The sequence below is a fragment of the Ambystoma mexicanum genome, chromosome 3p, assembly GCF_040938575.1.
Source record: "Ambystoma mexicanum isolate Mex_15411 chromosome 3p, UKY_AmexF1_1, whole genome shotgun sequence".
NCBI classification, from domain to species: domain Eukaryota; kingdom Metazoa; phylum Chordata; class Amphibia; order Caudata; family Ambystomatidae; genus Ambystoma; species Ambystoma mexicanum.
Genome location: NC_090925.1, coordinates 1,179,877,711 through 1,179,901,317, shown reverse-complemented (window position 1 = coordinate 1,179,901,317; position 23,607 = coordinate 1,179,877,711).

The window sequence follows — 23,607 nt, the reverse complement described above, 5'->3', positions numbered from 1 at the left end:
GGACATCTCAGAGCAGGAAAGAGTCACTGCAGGCCCATACCAGTGCCCTGAAGGATTCAGCCCAAACTGCACTTCACAAGACAAAGCAACGCAAAATGTCACAGGCCCCAGGGTATTGAGAATTTGCAGGCCCTGGGGGTCACAGCTCTTTGTTGGATGGCACAAAATGCTGGCCCTCTTGAGTCTGCTTAGGCCCACCAGTCCAGAGAAGGAAGACATCTTCAAGAGATCTTCCCGGTTGCTCAGAATTTGGTGGCAGGTCGGCGGCGTTTCTAAAAGGCACTGGCGGTCGTTGGAAGTTGCTGGGGACGTGTTCTTTGGTCTACTCAGAGTTTCAATTCCAGGACCCTTGTCTTTTGTGCAGGTAATCCGGCTGACCCTACCAATCGCCAGACATGCTTTCATTCAAACTTGGGGGTGACCGTCAAATGGGGACAGCCAGTCTCCCAACACAAACATGTTCTAGGCAGACACACTGTAGAACAAACACCAGGGAAGTGCAGGACTCCTCCCCAGCTTCCTGTCCTTTCAGGAGTCTTGGCTGGGTTTCCAATGGGAGCCTGCCAAAGCAAAAGACCCATCAATACCTCACCCAACCAGGCAGGAAGAAGACCCATGAAGTGCCAAGTCAGCCACCATTTTAGGGGAATGGTGTCCCCTGGGTCTCTTGTTGCAGCTGCCAAGACAACCTGCTATAAATGTCACAAAAGGTCATGCAAAAAGGTACACTGCCACCAGCCTGCCAGATAAACTTGGAAGAGTAACTAAAAGTTACTGAAAAAGCGAGAAAAGGGAGACAACGTTTCCCTTCAGCACTCCACTTAAGGTGGGGTCTGCTGATTTCACAAAATAAAACACAGGTAGTTTAAAAGGTATTCCCCTTGCCCTGGTAACAGTGTGTTATCACAGGGAAAAAGAAAATGGAAGCTGAAGGAGCTCAGAGCAACACTGCACAGAAATTGTTGCGTGCTGCAATAATAAAAGGTAGATGTCAGAAAAGTTGGAGGAAAGCATAACTTCATTAAAGAGTAACAAAAAGAGGGCTACAAAGTGTTCCCATGGTCAGAGTAAAAGAATGAGTGAGTGTGGAAAAAGGTTCTCACTCACTCTGGAGAATCAGTTCAAACATCGAATAGTCCAACAAAAATGCTGGGGGACTCACAAAGTGTGGAGAACTACACTCAAAAAATAAATTCTACCTAACAATCTCCCATACTGGGCAAATGCTGGCCTGGGTGTCTGACAGTAGAAGGGCATTATCATGATTCTAAATTCATATATATTTAGCTATTTTGGCCCCATTATTGTCAGCCAGTGATCTTTTACCTAATGTTTATTTGGGGAGGTGATGAACCAAAAGCAGTATTTCCCAGTGATCAGCTGACTCTGTCTTCACAAATACTTTTTTGCAGCGACTTCTCCATCACATGGCAACTTAATTGTATTGTTCCCTCAGCTCATCCAATTGTCCATTGTTCCTAAATATGTGGCAAGCACTCCATCCATAGCAAAATGTTTGGCCATCTTGGGCAGTATTAGATCGAGGAAGCCTCCAGCTAGGAACGTGGAAGGGTTCTCTTCTTCCCATCAATATTCACAAAACAAGGAACTGAGCAAATTGCCAACATTGTGCAGACATTCACATTCCATGTAATGTGTCAGTCATTATTTTGTGATGAGTCCATTTAAAAAATATATGTTTACAGTGTTAGATGACCTTGTGGATGTTGACTTGAGTCCTATCTGATAAAAACACACTGATCCTATGATCCATCTCGTGATGACATAACAAAGGAAGCAAATGCAAGTAATATCTGTATACCACCATCTCCAAAAACTCAATCTCATGTTGGGTCAATTCAAGTCAACATAAGTATCGTAGGACAGACTCAGTCTCACAGTGCGTGTTCAATGTGTTAGTCTTTGCTGCCGGTCCAAGCTGAAATGAAATGAATATAATGATGGATGTGATATCTGAATTATCGAAACTGAGGGCCTATTATACAACATCTAGGCAATTCTGACAATCAAGCAGTCTAAATTAAGAACAGCAAAGGCTGACATTGCTAAATCAAGCCAGAGGAAATAGAAGCAAGCTCATAAGGCAAGGGAATGATCAGGTGACAGGTATCCGCCCTATCTGGCCATAATGAGATTATTTGATCATGCACATCAGCATCACCTAATGGAAACTGGTCAACTAATATCACTCCTGTGCCAAACAACTACTCACACATATGACTTGAGCAGGCACCGGAGCAGAGAATCCATAATAAAATCAACCCTTGCATACCATACAGTGTTTTCTACACTATGTTCTCCTTCAACAGATCCCATCACAAAAGAAACACTGGGTATTTTTCAACATTCCCACATTATAATTGGGTCCTGGAAGCATGGTCCTGGATCAATAAAACACTGCATTGGTTTAGGCACGAGAGGGGCTGCTACAATGTAATCCGGGAAGACATTCTGGGTGCGTCCCAAACATGCTTGGAAAATGGATAAACTCCTGGTCCCAACTGCCTATCAGTTAACATGTATAAATTTGACCTCCCATTTGGGTACCCTATATATGCGTCCTGTTTAATGCAACTATCACTGCAGACAAAATTCCAGATTCAAGTAGAGGTGTGATCAAAATTCCAGTTTATTAAAAAGGCCTCAGAAATGAGCCAGGTAATGGCAAAAGCAAGGTATTTGGGAAGGTAATTCTAAATTGCTTGAATTTATGGGTAGCTGAAAAGAAGATTTTTTACACTTGCCAGCTAGGCTTTTGGATAGACTTTGGGAGAGTTGATTGTGTATTCAGGCATCATCTATTAATCCCGAAATTCATCGTACTTCAGACATGTCTATTGTTTTTTCATTTTTTTGACCATCTTTGACAGTGTTCCGAGTGGTGAGTTGTGGAAATGTTAGTTATCTTTCGACACTCCTCTGGACTTCTTATGGCTTATAAGGAGGATAGCTCAGGCTCCTTTGTCTTGGAAGCAAGACAACGCAGCGCAACACAGGTTCAATTCCCGATCCCTCACTTAGAAATCATTTGTTGGTATTAAGCGTGTTACAAATTAGCAATTTCAATTACAAGATTAGAATCATACACCAAAAACACAGGCAGTGTCGTTTGGGAATTAAGTGTTTATATATCCCCCTAATTTACAATTGAGAAGGGGGGGTCTAGCAAGATTGTCTTCTGGCCCCTTTTTTACTCAGCTTTTATATCAATGGAGTCGCTGAAGATATCTTTGCAATTAATTATGAGGTCCCACAACTGAACAGTCAGAGATTAGGAATATTGCTTTAGGGAGATGACACTGTTTTAATCTCCAAGGACCCTATGTGCATGAGCAAACAGGCTAATCTAGTCCATGAATTATGCACAAGGAAAGGGTTAGTGGTTTACTGTTAACAACCAAGTTGTGGATTTGCAAACCTCAAAACACCAAGCTCAGTAAATGTACAAAAAATGGCTAATGTCACCATTGAAGAAGTGTCACAATTTAACTACTTGGGATTAGGTAAAGCATGGAGACTGAGTTAAACACAGGGAAAAAAAGGCTCTAGCACCTGGCAAGAACAAGTGTGGCCACTGCAAAAATCTCCCACAAAATTGGAAATAGATCCACCCGTACAGCATAGGTAGCAAGCCATGCTGAGTGGATTATATGGGATTAAGGTAAAGTGTTGGTTGAAGAGCCCAAACTTAGATGTAGTTGAAAATCTGTTTCTGAAAAAAAGTGGTGGGAATCCCTCCAATGCAATTGTGTGTTATGAACTTGATTTCAAAATTATAGGTTATGATCTGTGCATTAGACCAATACTGTATTGATTTGTTTATGAACCAAACCAAGATTTCACTTTACAGAAGTGAGCCTCTGATGATATGGGTTACTTTGACTGGGTTTTCAAGTAAAAGACTGGATCAGATCATTTACACTTAATGAACTCTTGATAAATCTGTGGATTCCAAATAAGGCCTCAGGAAAGTATGTGTTATTCCATGATAAGGCCCAAAGAGCACACACTAAAAATGATTCTATTTGTACCTTGGAACTTTGCTGTTTTTAGATATAAAAAAAGAGAGGACTTCAAACCCTATTTTCACAATATGTTTCCAATGTAGAAGGGACGTTTATTTGTTAGTAAGCATTTGAGCATTCTCTCTTAGCTATCGATGGAAACAGGCAGAACCCTGGTATCTCCATAGATTGTTCCTTTTGGGCCATAAGGATGAAAAATTAGAACATATTCTTTTTCTCTTTCTAACTTTCGAAAACATAAGGCAGAAGCATATTACGGCATATCTGAAATATTACTGGATCAGAACTCTTCTGATTGCCTCTCCAGGTGTCCACTTTCATTTATAAAGCTTGGATAAAAAGAAAGAAAGGTGGATCAATTTCTACACATTAGATTTCATATATGTTTTTATCCATGTTATATTTTGCTAATTTGTTTATTCAATGTTTATTTAGTGTTGTTGGTGATGATGACGATGATGATGTTGATGGTTATGATAAGGCATTTAGCCTCCAGGCTTTCCTATGTTAGCGAACAGATATTCCAAGAATGGGCCAAAGCAAAACTATTCTTAAAATTCCATCCCTTTCATTAAGCAACAAACTGAAATATCCTTCCGGGAAGTTACTTGTAGTAGTTACACTCATTCCAGTCTTGTCTTTAGGCCTCTCTGCTTTCACATGCTTCTTCAACTTTTGTGACTATTTCTTTTGTCAGGCTTTCAATGTCCTTACCACAGCTACTTCTGGATTCCCTCTAGCCACCAGGACTCACAAGGGTTCTCAACAGGCGTCTTCATGACTTTCATAAATGCTTGCTCACAGCACAGGTTTCTCCTGGATCTTAATTTTCACTGGCTACATCATGCCTAGTCCCTCTTTGAATGTACTTCACTTTTTAGATTTACAGCAGGTTCCTCTTGGACACTGGCTTTCCCTCTGCAATCAAAAAAGCCGCTCCTAGCCATTAGCTTTCTAACAGGGTTCCAGCAGGTCCCTCCTAGACATTCACTTTCTTTCAGGATTGAAACAGTTAATTCTGTCACCTTACATTTCTGTTAGTGTTCAAACAGGAAGGGTTATTTCTCCTCCCTCATTACAGCCCCTTTAAGGCAGTCAAAATAGTGTCATTGTCCTTCCTGGTTTTTGCCCCGTTCCCTTCCATATCATAGAGGGATGACGTCTGACTTTGGCCTTACAATTTTATTCAAGGTAGAGAGAATCTCAGAACACACTCTGGTCATCATCTCCCTTCAGGGTCTCCTTGCTTACAGACTTCTTCGAAGCACCCATGCCTTCCTCCGGGTTGTAGTTATCCTCAGTTCCTTCTCTACAAGAATCTCCCCTTGTGTCAAGGGAGCACAGTTAGGCATGTCTTCCTGCTCAGGGAGTTTTCTTGTCTTCTGAGTTTCCCCAAATCCTTTCCTTTGCCAAGACTGGGAATTGGTTGCAATATCACCCTGGATTTGTTATTGTCCATTTTCATTTGAGATATTACAACAAATTTGTTATTCCTTGAATCAGTTTTAATAACTTTCATTATAGGCTTTTCTTTCTTTCTTTCCTTCTTTCTTTCTTTCTTTCTTTCTTTCTTTCTTTCTTTCTTTCTTTCTTTCTTTCTTTCTTTCTTTCTTTCTTTCTTTCTTTCTTTCTTTCTTTCTTTCTTTCTTTCTTCCTTTCTTTCTTAACATCATAAAAGCATGAACAATGCAATCAAATATAATGCATCAATCCCTAAACATCTACAGTATAAAAATGAACTCATTGTAATTTCATTAATTGCCATCAATTCATAAGCACAACTAATCCGAGGTTACCTTAATTGATTATTCAGCTAAAAATCAAAGTGAAATCAGTTCTCAAAACCAGGCCAAAACCAGGCCACAGAAAGATATGATGAGATAGCAAATACAGCATCAACTAATGTATTGAGTTTACAACATTGTAATGCCCTTCTCATGTCTCTAAGGTCATAGTTTTTCTGACATTGTTTCACATTCTTATTGTTACATTTTTTAAAGCTTACCAGTAGTTGTGTTGAATTGGCCAATTGTTTTATGCACTTTTGGGTTGCTGGCCTGGGCCTGCAACGGTGTAAGGATTGTCAGAACATTTCACTCAATCATGGAATTCTCATTGATGTGGAGAGTGGTTCTGCATTGCTCCACAGGTCCCCCGATCTGATCTGACATTGGCCTCATCCGGACCTTTAGCACTTGGTGTCTACACAGTGGCAGTCACTTTTTCTTCTAATCTTGAGATTCCAGTTCTGTTCCATTGTGACATGTGAAATTATCGACTTTCACCCAATCCCTGGTGTAGTACTATGTCCCATAATGACCCTTGGGATAAAAAGTCCTGCAGGCCAAAGGTATGTAGCAGAACGCTAGTCCCTAGTGTCTAGCTTCCCCCACATGCAAGATGTCTAGCTTCTCCCACATGCAAGAGTGAGGAGTTCAGACATCTCACCACAGTTGACAATGCCACAACTAAAGAAATGGGAAAGAGAGACTCAATTATTCCTCCACAAACAAAGTGTTTTGTCAAACACAACTTGTATGTTCTAGAAGTGCAAAACATTTGTGTGCTGTAGGTCAAAGTCAATAGCAGCACCTCTGTCATATGAGCCTAATAGGCTCCATTCCAGTTCACCACAACTATTCAAAGTTTGATTTCTTTTTAATACTAGTGGAAAATCAACAACTTGCCATATGCATTGCTTGCAAAAAAACAAACACTTTAGGGGGGGACCTGGGAACAACCGTGGTACCACATCTTTGTGGTCTCATGTGATTCTGCATCATGCACAGAAGTGGCAGAAACATACAAGACCTCAACTGCAGCCCTCAATCCAGTAGACAATCACCATACAACCCCCAAACCATATTGTCATCCAAACCAATCCTTGCTGCTGTACCCACATTGTTCCAGACATTGAGCAGCAACTACAATTCTTGCAGAGTGGTCTCAATCCTGAATGAATCCTTGGGGGCAGCAAGTAGAAGCAGTTCGGTACCAGGCCACTTTGTGCATGGATCGATTGTAAGGCAGAGGCTGCAATGCAGTTGTATTGTATTGACATTATCATTTGTTTTGTGCCTTTTACCACTGGTATGGTCTCAAGGCACAGCTGGTATAAATGTTCTTGGGGGACCAAAGTCCGGGTATGGGAACATTCATCAGAGTAGTTTCGAATGTGTGTGTGCATTTTTGCCTGAACGTAGGTAGGAGTGGCCAAGTTCCAACTTGCTACCCATGTCGATCTGGCATGTGGATGGGTGCTGAGAGGTAGTCAGGAGAGTATGCAAGAGCAGGAGACTCCTTATGTTTGCAGCTAGACCAAATTTTCGTTGTGGTGGGGATTTCAAAATTTGCAGATCATCTTTGAAACCATTTGTATTGGAGATGGCAATGTTTGTACGGGACACCACCCAAGTGATCAATCTAATAGAGCTGTACTCTTTTGTTGACCAACAATATTTATTAGGAGGACTGGATTTAGTGTCATATATATACCAAGCTACGAGTAGTAGCGAAACATGTCATCCTTTGTTGGCTTTCCGCTGTTTGTCAGGCTGGGTGAGGGTTGGAAGTATCAATGATTTTAAAACTAAATTTTTTGGAACATTAAAGGACATTTTAAACCTATTGGACTGCGGTGCAACTTGTGAGATATACTGGAACTTGATTTCTTTTTTCACTTTGGGAGTGCGGCTCAGGACTACGCCGACATGTCGGTGTAGAAAGGTTTGGAATCGTGTATCCCTAAAATTGCTAATATCAACAAGGTTGAACAACTGTTGTTTAGCAAACGTCATCACAGTTCAAATTCAAACTTGCTCATCTTTTGGTGCACAGGGGTCTCATTAACTGAGAATTAGTTCATGTTTAATAACAGAATGTTCCACCAAGTACACAGAATAGTACTGGGTACAGCAGTAGCACCCATAATAGCCAACTTGGATGTCAAGGGTCTCGAAACTAGCAAAACCTTGTCAGATAATAATACGTTATTAAGCAGCATTACGTTATGGAAGCGTTATATTGACAAAACGTCCTGTTGTTATGGAGTGAAGATACCGCCTCTATTCAGGAATTGTCACGCCCCTTCGAAGGCGGTGGTCCTTGTGGCATCGATGGACCTTAGGACGGTGGTGTCAGCCGTTTGTACTAGCAAGATGGCCGCTGTAACTAGAGATGCGGGTCTAGCCTCTGCACTACTCGGTATCCAGGAAGTGCTGTCTCCCTACCCGAGTGTAGGTATATCTGTTCCTGTGATCAGCACACGAATGCGTTGCTACTCTGCTTCAACAACGCTACGTAAGTTTGCATCGAGGTATCCTGATACGGCTTGCTAAACACTAACCTTTCAGCCTTCTAAACTTTCTTGCTCTGTCTCAATTTCAGTGCATTCCTCACCGCCTCTCTGTATCCCGATCCATCTCTTTCTCTCCCAAGTTTGCCCACCGGTCTCGTTCCGGAGCGCGGTAAGCTTCATTCGGGATTCTCCGGCATATTGAATTCCCGTTTCTCTACCTTTCCCAACTCACTATTCTATCTTCCTTCGCATAGTTACAGGCTTATGGCACACCGGTATTGCGACCGCCCGTGCAAAACTCTGCACTATCAAAACAACTCCTAGCTCCGCCCTTCATGCCTCTCAGGTAAAGATTTCCCCGTGGCTTTCCCCTATTCAATCCAGTTATCTTACTAGTTCTAATCAAAACCTTTTCTACTATCGTAGAAGTTTTCGGAAGTTTCTGACTGGCACTTTTTCCCACACATCGTTCCTGTTTAAGGGTAATCAACATTCCTAAACATCTTACATTTCCATATTTCCACTTACCTGTTTATACTTACCAGTCTCTTTCTCTTTCAAGACGAACGTCCTCCGGACTTCACCTGAATCTCCGCCTGCAATTGAAGACATCTTTCCCGCAACCTTCGGTACAGGGTTTTCTTCCCCAGAGGGTTTCCCTGGGGCTTCTTCTCCTACCTGGTTTATCTGGGAGGGGGAAGAGGTACTTGGGAGGTTTTCGCTTTCATCTCCCCGCTTAAAACAAGGAGAGTCTTCCCCTGCTGGAAGGTGTCAGTCACAGGACAGGAAGAGAGGTAACGGTGAGTCCTTCGGGTAACCTGCCAGTTGTTAAAATTGTAATGATAATTATGACAGGAATTCCTCACATGGGTGAATGAACAACATGCTTTTTTGAAGTTCACATCCAGCTACAGCACTTTTGGAATCAATTTCCTGGATATTACCATCATGGCTGATCCGGTTGCGGAATTGCTGAAGGTAAAAACATATTATAAAGCCTAACTTTTGATATTTTTTAACCAAAAATATGTTTGTGAATAAATTACATGTTTGTAAGAGTCATTCTGGTTTGACACAGTCTATTCAGGCATTAGTTGCTTCTACAAGTTGTTGACATGAATTGGCAATAATACCTAGAGCAGCCAGTAAGTCTATACATTTAACTAGGCTACTGACTGATACCTTACAGAGTGTTTTGCTGAATGGGTCTGTTTTGTTCTTTACAGTAGGACTTCCCACATAGACAACTGTGTTAGAGCAGAGGGGTGGGGTGCTGTCTCTCGCAGGCTGCATCTCAGTGCCAGAGCACTTCTTTCCACAGATGGCTATCCTCTATCCTCTGTGCTTTTTTTTACAAGAGATTTGCGAGTTTTATTAGACAAGACACTGATTTGCTATGCATGCTTCTGCACGTCCTGCAGTTCTTGAACTATCCCCGACCCAATCTGTCTCTTCAGAGTCATAATGAGGAGAGGAACAGAGAACTTAGGTTACCTTATCCTTTATTTTCTTGGAGGCAATTACGTTTGGAGTGTGTGGTGTGCATCCCAGAACTGGATGCAGAATATAGCATCATGATCCCTGCTTCCCTCTCCCTGGTTCCCTATTATGCCCCTTCCTGTCCTTCTTTCGCTTCTGTAACACTTGAAGCAGTGCCTTAGATGGCATAAGCACTATGCTAGAAACCAATATAGCATGTTTATGTATGACTAAAACATCATGGCAAGGAGAGTGCAAATATAGACCACAGCCTAAAAATGGGCAGCAATTGGTTTTCAAAATATATTTCAAATAATACAACAACTCAGTGATTAAAAGTGTGCTTCCTGCAGACTGACTACTTCTAAGTGCTTTGATCATCTTTGCTGCAATCCATTGCTTTATTAGATTTATAACCTCAGAAGGATGAAAGGGTTAAGGATTAAGGGTTCTATGCTTGTGAGATTCCATGCATTTTTCTTAAAATTCCAAATAATAATAACAATAATAATAATAGTGACCGTGCATGTGCATATCACAAAGTTATGTCTCTTGGCTTACTCATGGCAAATAATGTTAATGTAACTTCCTTTGATGCGTGCTATAGAGCATCAAAGACTGATTTCACTCCTAGTAGCACTGTTCTCTGTATTGCCGCTTACATGTTAATGCATATGCACAATTGCAAAATAATGGGTCCTGCACACCCTTTGGCACAAAGTGCCTTGCAAAATCTATAACTGTTAATATATGAATGATTTCTGGATGGTTAATAGATTAACATGTTGTCACTTAATGCAGAAGCATTCACAATTCTGGCATAGTTCACTCTACATGAGATAGCTTTTCAGAGAGAGTTGAATTCATTTCCCCTGCCATTATGCCTCTGCACTTAGGGCTGATGATTATGTAGTATGTGCTAACTCCTGTTTCCCATACAACAATTTATGATTGATTTTCTAATAAGAACCTTATCAAAATCGTATAAGATCTTACATACAACCTACTGCAAACGTATAAGATTATATAAGAATTCCATGTGTATTTTGGTGTTGTTTGAGTTCTTAGAGAGTTTTTATTATTGTTCCCAGAATCCCAATAATTACTCGAAAATGTGTATAAACTACTTATACAAACCAGAATGCAAAGGAATATGAACCTAAAGGATGATCCCCTCTTTGATTCAGGACATCAGATACAAAACAACATGTTTAATAATGGCACTGGCTTCAAGTCATTGTTCAGAAAAGTCATAGAGATATGCAATTTTAAAAAACTAGACAATTATTTTGAAGGCTAGATGAGTTGCTGTTGAATTAAACTCAAGGTGTACAATCCCTTTATTTAGTTACTTTTGGGAAAGGGTTCGATGAGGTTAAGGGGAGGAGGATTTTACAAGTTTCAGGTGGGTTCAAGACTATCTATGACCCATGCCCCAAAAAATGTTAAGATGGCCCTGATCCCATGCTAATGGCACTTCTGATGCAAGTTTTTGCAGCACATGGCTGCTGCAGCGAAATGTATGTAACCTTCAGTTCAAAATGAAACTTCCCTTTTAGAATCCATCACAGTGCATATGTTTCCACTTGTCTAACATGCATGTGCACTTTTCACTCATACGTTGGAAAATGCATCTGTACATTGGTTACATTATATTTAAGTAAGCATGCCATCCCACCCTCATCAGCAGACTCAGCATATATGGATTTATGGACAGGCAATCCTGTTGACTGGCGCTATCCTGCCGGGTCTTTGTGAATCTGTTCCACCCTAAATATTTGTATTGTTTACTAGCAAAAGTATCCATTCTCCGAATGGGTTCTGTTGACAGAAATGATAACACTCAAATTAATTGTTGAAAAATAATGACACTGTAGGTCGCTGTTCCGCCTTACTGATGCGTGGTGCAGTTCGGTGTGGTGCATTGCGGTGCAAATATCTCGGACATCGTGCATCCCAAGGCCTTGAAATATCGAGTTTTGTTCCTCGTATTAGGAATGGTTGAGAAACAACATTTTTTCTTTCCCTTACCGGTGAACAAGTTTTACGGCTTCGTGGGCAGGCACCATCCCGCAAAATAATGGAAAAATAATGTTTTACCTGATGCAGCAAAAGTGTTTGTTTCCCTTCCCGGTGAACATGGTTCGGCATTGTAAAACTTGTTTAGAAACATTTATTGTTTCCCTTCCTGGTAAACTTGGTTGACAGCTTTGTCAGCAGGCATCATCTCTCAAAAATCCTCTGGAAAAGTGATTTCACCTAATGCAGCAAACATTTGTAAACTTCGAGAATGCTACCTGCCTTCACCTTTGCCTCTCAGGGCCATTTGCATTTTTTGCTTCCCTTCCTGGTGAACTTTGTTTACGGCTTTTTCGGCAGGCCTCATACCCACAAACAAATTTTAACTTTTGCTGAAATCCGGGGAAAGTGATGGGGTGTCCAAATGTCATGTAGCCAGTAATGTCTGGAGAATCCTAACAGGTATCTATGCAAAACGTTGTGCAGATTGCTGAAACTGTGTGGAATTGTATAAGGAACAACGCTTTGCTAATCCACAAACCCACAGACACGTTTTTACTTTTGCTGAAATCCGGGGAAAGGTGTGGGATTTCCAAATGTCATGTAGCCAGTAATGTCCGGAGGGTCCTAAAAGGTAGCTATTCAAAATTTGGTGGAGATTGGCGAAACGGCGTGGGATTGTATAAGGAACAACACTTTGCGCCACAAACCCACAAGCCCACACACAACTTTTGACTTTTATATAATAAGATTTGTGACTTCTAACCACTTTGAGGCAGTTCAGTTTTTCGTTTCACTTGTAAGCAGGCATTCACTGATTTCTTTCTCTTGGGAAGTGACTTTGTTTGTGACATCATATCTCCTTTTGGCCAAATCATCTTACAATTCAGCTAACACTTGTGGGCCTTGGTGTTGTTGATTTTTGATCTGTCCTTGACCCCTAAGTGTGAGATTGGGAAAGTCACGTTTTTGAGTATTGGCTGTTTGATAACGAATTACCCTCTGTTGTGATGTACATTATAGTTGGTCAAGGATATTGATTGGATTAAGTACTGCATCTCAAGCCCACTGTGCTGTGTGTTTCATTCAGCTTCTAAAGTCGTATTTTTCAAAAGAATACACAGTGCATAGAATGCAGTGAAGTGCATGGTTCTCGGGGCAACGTTTCTAGAAAAGGTGTGTCCATACTGAATACCAGGAGGAAGTGTGCTACAGCTGCAAAGTCTTTTCGTTTCACTTCCTACCGCGGCTTCACGATACCTGGCCAATGATGTAGAAGAGAGAGGATCATTCCTGGCAATGCTCCGAGTACCTGGACTTTTGATGACAATACCTGTTGTTGTTCTGAGTTCCTGAGTATATTATCACATTATCTGAGCTATATTAATACCTACCATATGATGTGAGGAAAAGGAAGTGATGGTACTGCCTGCCTGTATAATGGCAAATGATGGCACCTGGTGGCAAATGCATGTAGATGAAATTACTGAAGGATGTTCCTATCTCCCCGCACCCCGCAATGCATAAATAGTCATGATTGTGCTATCTTCTTGGTTGGATTAAATGGGAAGGTGTTGCCTTCACTGCATGATTTGTAGTGGCTCCCCCACACATCCTGAGGTGAAACGGCAGGGATCCTTCGAGGACAGTTTTTAATGCCAGTATAGTTGCAGCCCAAACAACAAGCCACCAACACAGTACCAGTGATGACTTCTAAAGCAACAGACACTTGTAAGTTGCAATGGTCTATTTTTCTTTGTGTTGTACCACACATTCAATTTCAAATATTAATTTGCCATTTGAGTATTATTTCTTCTGTTATTTGGCTTTCGTAGAGTACATGCTGCCACAAATGTGTAGTTGCCACAAATGCTGTCATGAACACTTTGTGGAAGTAGCCGATTTACGGTTGTTTTACGGTGGAAAACGTAGACTTGTGGTTGTTTTAGGACCATAGCAGGTGAATTTATTGAGCTTTGTTTTTTTTATGATGCTATTATATCTCTTTCAAAAAGTTTTTTTTTATCTGAATTTGAATATGTCTTAATGAGAATCTTAACCATAATGTCCTTTTAACAAAAAAAGAATTCTCTGGATTTTAATGTTTTTTTATTGATATACAGTACTGTAATTTAACAACCCAGCAGGAATAATGTGTAGCCATCATTGATGGGCATTCGGACCTGGCCAAGATTTATGGCCATGCTTTGTGTGTTCCATGCATCCACAAACCACAATATGGACCCAGAAGACATGGTCAGTGGGCACTTTGAACTGAGCCCTTCCATGGAGCATACAAACCACATGATCGGATGGCTTGGGTGTATAAGTGGGCACATTGCCTTGGTTAGGGCAAAAAACACAAGGGGGCACACTGGCAGCCATGGGAAGTATCTATTTTAACAGGTCCTTGGTCCTGTCCCCAGCATCGCCTAAGCCACCCAATAATCCTATGGGGCCACACTGTCAATGACCTAATTTGCACAGTAAGCCCACTATGACTAAGGCAGGACTTTCTGTCCTGCCCTGCCCCATGAACACCCAAGCTACCCAAAGGGTGTACGGATATTGAATTGCGGCCATGACCAGTGGACACTTTGAACAAAGAAGATTCTTTGTCAATGCCTAGTGAGCCCTGGAGCCATCAGCGACTCACCCCCGCGCAGGGCTGCAGGACAAACCCATTGACTATGTTGACCGGGAATGCTTTTGCCACCCGGTGGGCCCACTGGACATGGTGTGGAGCCATGCCTAGTGGGCAGATTGCCTGGGTGAGTGCCTGCTTCCCTGACCAGTGCATCCATAAGCACCTCAAAGCCATGTGTAGAGGGAACTCAGCAGTCACTTTGCCCTGTGCGATGCTGTTTGTTTGTTTGTTTGTTTGTTTATTTTATTTGTATGGCGCTCCAAACCCAGAGGTAGAAGGGCGCTAAGAATTTGGTTACATATTTGAGAGGTATCAGTGTTTGGTTACATATTTGAGAGGTATCAGTGTTGCTGTCCCTCTCAAGCCACCCAAAGGAGCCAATACCATGGCTTGCGGCCAAGACCAGTAGTGCCTTTTGTTGGGACAAGGCCTGCACTAAACAAAGTGACCAGTAGTTGCCACAGGCCATAATGGTAGTCTTACCCACTGAAGTGGCCCCTGGCCATGGCCGCTGCCATGGAGAGAGGAGCTTATGTACATGACATAACATTGGGCAATATCCAGGTACCCCTCAAACCTCTTGAATTTGCCAGTGCCAATTTTCTGTGGTCATGAGCAGCAGGTACTTCACCCCCAGAAAATATATTTGTATTGTTTTTGTTATGGACTAGGTGCTACCACAGCAAGGTATGTAAGAACTCAAACAATGGTGCACAATACAAAACGGCAGGAGTTAAAACAAACGTGTTTTGATCCTTTTTTCTGAATGGTATGTCGTGATCAATAAACATAGTGAATCTAAAGGTTGATCTTTGAGGTTGTGAGGAAAAATGCCATTTCAGTGGAAGTTTCAGATACCAAGGGGCTTGGACATATAAAGCTTTATGGGCCAGGGTAAGAAGTTTAAAATGAATACTGCTCTTAACGCCTCAAATGCAATTGTTTCAAAATGGGTGTAATATGTGCTCTTCTAAGAGTTTTGAAAACAATGTATTTTGTATTTGTGTTTCGTTTATTTGTATAGCGCACCTGGCCCAAGGGCATCTGGGCGCATAATGTGTGCTGCAGGATTTTAAAACAACTGCATTTCTGGGGTGGTCCAGTATAAAGAGAACTAAACAAATCCAGTTTGCTGTCCACAATAGCTCTCGCTGTGGGGGCATAGTGAGCTTCTGACATAAAAGTGCTAATATGTCAGAGAAACATTATATATTAACTGGTGGCTGTTGACTTGAGGAGTGATAGAGAGTGAGGAATAAAGTTTAAGAGAATAAAGTTTGTGTTTTAGTAATGTGTTCGGATAAAGGAAAGTCCAGGGAAGATGAAAGGCGTTTTTTGTTGAGAAGTGGACGAAGCCACAAGCAGATGCGCAGTGTGATCCTGATTCAGTGAAAGCCAGTTTTCAGACAGCCATTGCTCGATTTGATGGGAGATGGATTGAATCCCTGCAATATTTCTCTGATGATCTCCATTAAGCCAAAATACAATTTGGGGATAATTTGTGCCTCGCTAGTGACATTTTGGAAGTGTGCTTATAGGTTCAGTAAAAGATTGTGTAGGGGATTTATGTAGATATTAATCAAGATTGGTGAACTCCAAGCCCTCTGAGGATCTCAACATGTAGCCGTTTCAGCATTATATGGGCAATCACCAATTGTATCCTTGACATTCCGGTAATTACAAAACAAATTAGCCAAAAGGTTGTTTTCTCAGACACCGCTGCCAGATTTTGAAAGTGTCAAAGTAAAAAGAATTTGAAGGGTGTCAAATGCCGCTGATACGCCAAGCAACATGAGAAGCCTCTCGTTCTAGTATACAAAGGACAGAGTGCCTCATTACGACCCTGGTGGTTCGGTTTGGACGGTGCCGGCACCCTCCATACCGTACCGCCTTATTCCAAGTTTCCCTTGCGGCACCCACGAGGGATACACGTGGATGCACCGGCACTGTTATAAGTGGTGCCGGTGCATCCATGCTCTGCATCCCCAATCTACCCTATGGGGCAGAATGGGGATGAGGAGCCCGGCATTAACGCCAGGCGCGAATGGGCAATTACCGGTCCATTAAACTCGTAGTGCGGATGCGAGTTCGGCGGTAGCTGACCACCGAACGCGTAATGAGGCCCAGAGTCTTTAATATCAAAAAGAGCAGGGACAAAATCGGGACTGTCTCCAGCCTAAGTGATAGTTTTCCAAATACCTTTGGAGCTGGATGGTAGCTGCATTATCAAGAAGGGTATCAACGCTGGAAGTTAAAGAACAATGAGAGGGAATTTTTTCTGAGACCATGGGTTACTGTTTTTTAACTATTGCCTTAATGCCTAGCTGCCTTTTGGCTGGTTATATTGAACATGCTGTTGCTTGCTGGTAGTGTGAGCGTCTTTGTTAGAGGAGGCGAGAACAGTGGGTGAATTGGATACCACACATAAACTATGGCTATCTAATTCATTCCTGAGTTTAATGGAGGGATGCATTTCTCGCCTGCTATCCCTGTTATGAAGGCGGCACATCACCAATCCTTAAGGTTATTGCTTTCCCCAGGGAGTGCTTAGTTCTGCTCTTTAGGGACAGTGACAGTTTAGTTTGTTTTTGATTGAGTCTTAGCATATAGGTATTGTTGCCTTGTATCACCCATGTGTCTTACAGTATAGGTCTGTGGTGACAAAGAGGTTAAATGTCTGTTCAACAGGTTTCCCTGTTTGTTGGTGCCGTGAAGGACTTAGCTATTAAATAAGGAATGGGATATGAGAACAAATGTAATAGTGTCATTTCAACTCCCATAAAAAGTATGCAAATGTAAATTCTACATAGCGCACATTCTTGAAACTGCACAGTGACACTCTATTAGTGAGATGGGATGGGATGGACACTTATACTTGTTAAACCAAATACTTCACTATGTTCTAATGCTGGGTGAGTTGAACTTGTCTGTGCATTCTAAATTGACTACACTGCTTTGGTAACCCAAATCAGTAATAACAAACTGCTTTCAATGCATAATAGTCCACATTCAATTACACACACAAGCTACAACCTCAAACCCCCACACTTACACGAGGAGAACTAATTGATTTAAAGTGATTTAAATATATCTATCTACTTTTATTTGCAATCGTTGTCTGAATCCATACCCTGGTCATGTTATTTGGGAAAACAAAGCTCTTTGATGCATTTGTAAATGTAACTTCATGATGTGTAATTTGCAGCCTGCGACAAGCAGCAGAATTAAGTCTAGAAGGCATGTTGCTATTCAGAATGAAACATATAGATGTCACTAGGTCAAAGGATGTCAATACGAAATAATGAGCTTCAAGGATACAGGTTATGTAATGGTAAAGCTGTCTGTGATTCTGTGATGTTGTGATGCCTCCACCTGCATAAAGCTTGTTGCCCAGCTTTGATTCATTTATTTAAATACATTTAAGGTTTGATCAAACCGCCTGTCTCTTGCCCAGAAATGTGGGGTGGGGGGTACTAGGTGGCACCACATCAGGAGGACACGTTTAGTAAAGAAGTCCTACATTAACAAAACAATATCTTACTTAGGGAAGGCACAACTCATTATTAGACTCAAGAGTTGAGAAACTAGCAATGTAAAGTGCTTCCGAAGGAGAGATTTGAGGAGAGATCATATTGCAGTACATGTGGACTAGTTGCCCGGCAAGAGAATAGTAAAAGATGCACTGTATAGAGTGTCGTTCTGAATGGCAGGCTCGAAACACACGTGCTCACCCATGTATAATGATGTGATGGTATGGAGGTTCCATCTAACCCCGAGCAAGTGAGACAGATCCACGTCACATCTCATGTGTCCATTGACACATAGCTCTGACAAGGCAACAGGAGCACGTTAGAGAGCACAGGCATTCCTTCTGACAGCTATAGCTTAATGGACTCTGATACGTGCAGCCAGGATTATCAATGAAAATACAGGAAACACAGAAATGATTGCATTTAGACATTCGTACATTGTGTCGCAGGAACCCGAATCCAAATGGATTGTTCTCCTTGTCTACAGAGAATTCCAAGCAGATGAGGTGCAGCTTCGAAATGAAAGCAGATGCACTGCGCATGTTAACTGCGCGCAACACAAAGCGATGGCCGCAGACATGTAGTTCTGAATGATGGAGGGAGAGAATGTTTGCAATGGCTGGAAAACTGCTCTAAGGCGAACGCTCACTCCAGATCCTTCCGCGTGAAAGGGCGAAGCAAGACAAGTGTTTATGCTGTGCATTCTCGCCAGAGCAGGAAAGTTTACCCGAACACATATAGCCAAAAATGCAGCCGAGACGGCTAACCACATATTTCAACTATGTGAAAGGTATTGTGTGTCATGATGGTAAGTGCCGTTTGAAAAATAACAATTAGTAGATTGCACTGGGTGGGGACCTGTTGCAGGGGGAGTGTGTCACAAGAGAACAAGCCAGAAAAGGCTGGGTGGCCTGGGGCTGTTCGAGGACGAATCAGACCTTTGCCTCGACAAGCGAGGATTTCAAAAACTAAAAAAGGACTGTGTTGCGAAAGCAGGAGAATTATGCTGGAGGTTACAAACCCATTGCGCAATCTAATGGTTTCCTGTATTTTTCCAATTGAAGACTCCAGTGATGGAGAATTACTCCTACTCTACTTGTACCATTTAACACTGATTATTTAACAGCAAAGGTCACTTTCAAAAAAGCCAGTGGTAATCTTAAAAAAAATACAGTGCATGTAAAAATCACCGCGAACAAATATGTAGCTTTTTAACAGAGCAGTGTAGTGTGAAAATAAGAGCAAAATAAAATTACATCAGGTATTCCAAACATCTGCTTTGCAGGGGCGGCTGTTCAAGAAACACCCTTCCCAAATGCACAAAAAAAGTGCCATATGTAAAAGACAGGTTAGACGTGTAATTACCAAGTACAATTTTCACAAGTGGCTAGTCATTACATTAGCACGTGAATTAGATGTGTTCAAATGCTGCCAGGCTCCTGCAGGCCTACGGAGGGTCTGATTGTTTGTGTTCTTTGGTCCAACACGTGGCAAGGTTTGCCATCAGACCCTGTTGTATTATTGTTGCATATACAAGGTGGAGATTTACTGGAGCATTTCAGGAGATTAAAACAAGGAGTCGAAGCCGACGACCGTACTAATGAATTCATGATTCCAAACAAAACGGCCTGAGCAAGATTGGGATGACTTACATCTGGGAGCAACATGGCCTTCAGTCACGCTGCGAGTCCAGATTGTCTGATACCTGCTGCCTTAACAACAGGTCGTTTGTAAGGTACTTTCCCATGATACAGAGACCTCACAAAACATAAAGGAAAGTGCACTGTAAATATAGGGAAAATGGTTCAAGCATTGCAATGGTCATAAGAAAAAGGGTGGGGTTGGTTGGTTTACATTTGATTATCTTCCTCACAACAACCTCGTTCTCCCCAACCTCATCATTCATCCTCTGAACACTCTTTCTGTCAAAGCACAACCTTCCCCACATAAACCCCACAGGAATCACTAGTGGGCAATCTGGAGTCATCCGCAAGTCCTTCTGCCTTCATGGCCCAAAAGCCATTCCACCTTTCCCTCATGGAGCTCCTCCCTTTTCGTCTCCTGAACAAGCAACCTCAAACTGCCATTTTCCTTCTGCTCTATCATCCTCTCCAGTCCATCAAAGCTAACTTCACAAACTCACAGACTTCATCACACCAGCATCCAGTCTATCCACACCTTCTTAGGAGACTCAATAATACCTGCAAATGTAACTAATGTCCAAACTAGAAAAGGCCTCCCGTACACCCACATCCAAGCATCTTATGACAGGACCAACTCACTACAAAGCATCTGCAGATATAGAATGCATAGCCATGGACTGAAAGGAGCAATTTATAGTCCCTATTCCACCAACCTAAACCCTGAAGAAATGTTCCCTAAATATCCTCAAAGAAAATGTTGTCTGCCTAGAACCCAACATACCAAATAATTAATGGGATCACCCTTCTGGACACACTAAGCAACACTCTAACATACAGGGGCTACTCATTTTACCTATAAGACTATGAATTAAAAGACTCAACCTATTATCACCGAGTGATAGGAAGAACTGGATGTGGCTTTTTTTATATGCTTGTGGGAGGTAACTAGCAGTGTGTGGGTGGAGTACCTAATTAGCAAATATGTTGCAGGTGAGCCAATTCCTATGTATGCAAATGTAGGGCTAAACTACTTACACATTGGTCACATGATATTCACAAATAAAAACAGCCCAATATTGCTTCAACACCATAATCAGTATGTAGCGTTAACTATCCTTACAAAGTGTTTCCTACTTAAATCTTTTCTCTGTGTTACTTGCATTTCATTGCAGCCCAATGTGCTAATTTCCTCAACTTCATGCTTCGACAAGAAGCACATTCGGAAGCTCGCCATGCGAGTCATCTCACAAAAGTGAGAACTCCTTGATCTGCAAGGTACACCCCTGCTGTCATCCAACATCATTGCCTTCTTTCGAACTACAGCTTCCATTTCACATCTCTGTAAATAATGTATATTACTCTTCATTTTTACACAACTATAACACATACAAGTGTAAAGCATCCTGTTATGGAAATGTTCCATTCTATATAATGATTATTGCCCAGTTTTTGGTAGAAGCACTATTCCCTATCCCCAAGAAATGCCTTTTGTTAACACAGAGGTAGGGGAGACTGGAGGTGGGTTAAAATGCCCAAGCCCCACCAGTGTTCTCCCTTCACCTATGACAGAGAGAAGCTAACGTTTCTGGTTTGGAATATGTTGTATCACAATGGGGGGTTGTTCTCAAAATTGTTTATGAAATACAAGCCATCCTATGGTATTGCAGGCTAAGCTTCATTTTTGGCAGTTCTAGAGAACCGAGAGAAATGTTTACGAGGCTGTATACAGAAAGCAGGGCTCTCACCTGACAAGGGGTGCCCAGACACCCAGTCAGTTCATCAAGAATGCATGGAAACAGGCGTCTAACAATCAATGGGAAGCTCTTTGGGAACAAGTTGAGTGCTTGTTGGGTGAAGAAACATTGTCATCTTTAAGTCCTTATTTGATATTGTCCTACACATTTCAGAGAGTGAATGGGTAATAGAGTAGGCTGGGCAATATAGTAGCTTGTTATCTCTTAAAGAAAGTGATGTTTCATGTTGCTATAGTGAAAAGACTTACATGAAATAGTAAAAGAATAGCAAACACAATGTGAGTATGCAGACAAGTCAGTTGTAGCAAACAAGTGGCAACAGAGAGCAGACACTGACAATGATGCTGCACTTTTACATTTACATTTATGTATGTATAACATTATTTTCAACTAAACAATAGGCAATGTGTCGCAATTTGAAAACACTTAACGGGTCACGTATAGATTTCAAAGAAAAAGCTCACAACAGTGTACCTGAAAGGAGCAAACTGTAAAAGAACAACTTTAGGTGACTTTGCCACATGTCTTATGTCATTTCGGAGTACATAATAACAGGGAATCATGCTGAGATAATGACTGCTGATGATCCACCTGTTTGTGTTTTCTTTTTGGGTAATAACAGTCTTACGGGACGGGGTACTTATATAACTTTACAGACCTTTAGCGAGGGACGTAATGGGTGTTATGGGCCCTGAAGACCGAGTTAATGCCCGAGTGAGGCTAGGACCTTTAAAGAGAAATGGGGGACCATAACGCCCGGTACGGCCCAAGCTGCAGGTCCAAAAAGCTATTAGAATACTATCAGTGTTTAATTAAAGTTGAAAAAATTATAAATGATACATAAATGTTGCAGAAATTGAGTATTGATTTGGAAAATGGTTACATTCTGGAGGAGCTTCTGTAGATATAGTTCCAGCGACTTAGTGGGGCAGTCCTCCTCATCTGGAACTATCTCGGATTTTCTCAGTGATAGATTGGTGGTTTTTGGTAGCTTCATTGAATGTTAATGTGGCATATTTGCGCCCGTTCCTATCTGTGCGAATACAGAAGGCATCCATAAGTAGGGCACGTTGCCCTTCGCTACCTCGTCATGCAAAATGTAGTTGGACATCATACCACCCTTTGAATTGAAGAGTAATGGGATGGTCTGTATTGAAGATTTCACTTGTTTTAAGTGTCTGGCGGTCATTTACACTGATGCATGGTTTGTGTGTTGTTTGCTCTCCGCACTCACGTCTTGCCTTTTTTATGATGGATATGAAGACGTTGGCCCTCTGGAAGTCTTCACCATGCATTAGATTTACATTTTCGTGAACGTGGAGGGTTGTTCAAATATCAATTTAGCTGAGCACGGACGGAAATTAGGTTTGCAGGTTGATATTGTGAATCTGATGCATTTCTTACTTCTGAATAAAATTTGCACAGCAAGTTATTCAAATTGGGGAATGGAAGTTCTTCAAATCGTAACAACAGTTTGCACTGTGTTAGCCAGGTTTTGAATATGTCTGTGGCTGACTTGGTAGCACTTTGTGTATTGCTTCGCACCAATTAATTTCTAGTCCATTTAAATCTGCATTTTACACACAGTGATGTCTTTTTGGCATGTCAATATTCTCCATTCTTTTGTCTGAATCTTCATTGAGCCGTCTTCTAGGGTTCGCTCTCCAAACAGGTTAAATGATGCCTGTGTCATTGCAGTATATATTCACGCAGTGTAGGAGCAGAAAGTACAAGCTGCTTTCCAACTGATGTTCTTCTGGTTGTGGCTTTTTTTTATGTGCTTGTGGGAGGTAACTAGCAGTGCGTGGGTGGAGTACCTAAATAGCAAAGATGTTGCAGGTGAGCCAATTCCTATGTATGCAAATGTAGGGCTAAACTACTTACACACTAGTCACATGACATTCACTAATAAAAACAGCCCAATATTGCTTCAACACCATAATCAGTATGTAGCGTTAACTTTCCTTACAAAGTGTTTCCTACTTACATTTTTTCTCTGTGTTACTTGCATTTCATTGCAGCCCAATGTGTTCATCTCCTGAACCTCATGCTTCCACAGCACGCACATTCAGAAGCTTGCCATGCGAGTCATCTCACAAATGTGTTGTGAGGGGCTATTTAATGATTTACAAGCTGCGCTATTGCAGCGGCATATATGGGGGATTACTTCTGTCGCTGCGCACAGGTTATGT